Raw genomic sequence first — 3,087 nt, forward strand, 5'->3', positions numbered from 1 at the left:
TCGCGTGATGATCAAACCTATCAGTAACAAATCTGGCAGCCCGCCTCTGAATTTCTTCTATGTCCTCCCACAACCCGACCTGATATGGATCCCAAACGGTCGAGCAGTACTCAAGAATAGGTCGTATTAGTGTTTTATAAGCTGTCTCCTTTACAGATGCACCACATCTTCCCAAAATTCAACCAGTGAACCTAAGACGACTATCCGCCTTCCCCACAACTGCCATTACATGCTTGTCCCACTTCATATCGCTCTGCAATGTTACGCCCATGTATTTATCGACGTGACTGTGTCAAGCGCTGCAATACTAATTGAGTATTCAAACATTATAGGTTTCTTTTTCCTATTCATCTGCATTAATTTACATTTATCTATATTTAGAGTTAACTACCATTCTTTACACCAATCACAAATCCGGTCCAAGTCATCTTATTTCCTCCTACAATCACTTAACGACGACACCTTCCCGTACACCGCAGCATCATCTCCAAACAGCCGCACATTTCTATCCACCCCATCCAAAAGATCATTTATGTAGATAGAAAACAACAGCGGACCTACCACACTTCCCTGGGGCACTCCAGATGATACCCTCACCTCCGATGAAGACTCACCATCGAGGACAACGTACTGGGTTCTATTACTTAAGAAGTCTTCGAGCCACTCACATACTCTGGAACCAATCCCATATGCTCGTACCTTAGTTAGGAGTCTGCAGTGGGGCACCGAGTCAAACGCTTTCCGGAAGTCAAGGAATATGGCGACCGTCTGATACCCTTCATCCATGGTTCGCTATATATCATGTGAAAATAGGGTGAGTTGCGTTTCGCAGGAGCGATGCTTTCTAAAGCCGTGCTGATGCATGGACAGCAACTTCTCTGTCTCAAGGAAATTCATTATATTCGAACTGAGAATATTTTATAGAATCCTGCAACAAACCGAAGTTAACGTTATTGGTCTGTTATTTTGAGGATACGTCCTTCTACAGGCGTAACCTGCGCTTTTTTCCAGTCACTCGAGACTTTACGTTGGGCAAGAGATTCGCGATAAATGCAAGCTAAGAATGGAGCCAATGCAGTAGAGTACTCTCTGTAGAACCGAAATGGAATCCCATCAGGACCTGGCGATTTATTTATTTTCAACCCATTCAGCTGCTTCACAACCCCAGGGATGTCTATCACTATGTTCTCCATACGGGAATCTGTACGAGACTCAAACGGCGGTATGTTTGTACGATCTTCCTCCGTGAAAGATTTCTCAAATGCTAAATTTGAAATGTTAGCTTTCGTTTTGCTGTCTTCCGTTGCCAGGCCAGACTGATCAGTGAGTGACTGGATGGAAGTGTTCGACCCGCTTACCGATTTTACCTAAGACCAGAATTTCCTTGGGTTTCCAGCAAGATCTTTTGCTAAGGTATGACGGTGGTAGTGGTTGAATGCTTCGCGCATCGCTCTTTTTACAGCAGCACGAATCTCCACTAACTTTTGCCTGTCCGCATTCTCCCGATCTTTCTTGTAGCGCGAGTGCAACTGCCTTTGCTTCCTGAGCATTCTAAGAATTGCGCTGTTAAACCACGGTGGGTCTTTTCCGTCCGAACCCACGTTTTCGGCACATACTTTTCCAATGCGTGATTTACAATGTGTTTAAAATTTGCCCATAATTCTTCCACGTCCATCGTACCGGTTGTAAATGAAGTCGATTCATTTACTAAGTGGGATCTTAGCAACTGCTTATCTACTCTTTCTAGTAAGAATACTCTACTAGCCATCGTCGTAATGACAACATCATGATCACTAATCTCTGTCTCAACACTGACACCGTCGATGAGGTTTGGTCTCTTCGTGGCTAGCCGGCCGCGGTGGTCTAGCGGTTCTGGCGCTGCAGTCCGGAACCGCGGGACTGCTACGGTCGCAGGTTCGAATCCTGCCTCGGGCATGGGTGTGTGTGATGTCCTTAGGTTAGCTAGGTTTAAGTAGTTCTAAGTTCTAGGGGTCTTATGACCTAAGATGTTGAGTCCCATAGTGCTCAGAGCCATTTCTTCGTGGCTACCGGATCTAAAATATTTCCATTAGGCGTTGGCTGTCGATTTAGCTCATCAAGACAGTGTTCGGATAATGTGTTCAAACTAATTCACACGACGTCTTGTCTGTACCACCTGTAATGAATCCATAGACATCCCAGTCTATACTAGGTAGGTTGAAGTCGCCTCCGACTAATATAGCATGATCCGGGTACTTCTGCGATACAGAATGTAGACTCCCTTTGAATGATTCTAGAACTGTCACGGTGGAACCTGGTGGCCGATAATAACACCCCACAATGAACTTTACTTCCCCTAGTCCTGTTAAACGTGTCCAGATGACATCACAATCACACTCTACTTCGATCTCAATAGACGCAATATTTTTGTCAACTGCAATAAAGACACCACCTCCTACGGTGTCTAATCTGTGGGCACTGGCAGGAGTACGTAACTACAGGTATGCAACGTGCCACTGAAGCAGCTGTACATTAGACAACGTGTATGTCAGGCAACAAATAACTGTGGAAGTACAGATTAATCGTAAGTTTGTAGGATTCCAAGGCCAATGCCACTTCGAAAAAAAAATGCGTATTGCACCTTGTCGTTGTAAACTACTAACGCAAAGAAACTGCCGACGTTCCAAACGACTTGGTACGGTCCTCTTCAAGGCGATTCACTGACTCGGATCGCCGATAGTCTGTCGAAACTTCGGCAATGTAATTGCTTTAGTAGTTTAAGTTTAGGTTCCCCACTATGTGTTTCTGTATGAAATTTAGCCCTAATTTACCTCCCTCTCTATAAGAAGTTACGTGCTACCAAAACTATGTACCCACAAACTGTTATCCAATTTAATCTAGTGTGCTAACTTCTTACTAAACATAACCTAATTTGAATTGAATTGTAACTGGTTTGAATACAACTAGTCATTATATTAAATGTGCAACTGAAGTAAAACATTATCTGGCCCTGATCAAAATTCGTATTATCTCGCGTCTTGAAAATAGTGTTGCAGATTTCTCGGAAGTACAACAGCAAACAGCAGGCAGGCAGCGGCTAAGGTACAT

The sequence above is a fragment of the Schistocerca nitens genome, chromosome 8, assembly GCF_023898315.1.
Source record: "Schistocerca nitens isolate TAMUIC-IGC-003100 chromosome 8, iqSchNite1.1, whole genome shotgun sequence".
Taxonomy (NCBI): domain Eukaryota; kingdom Metazoa; phylum Arthropoda; class Insecta; order Orthoptera; family Acrididae; genus Schistocerca; species Schistocerca nitens.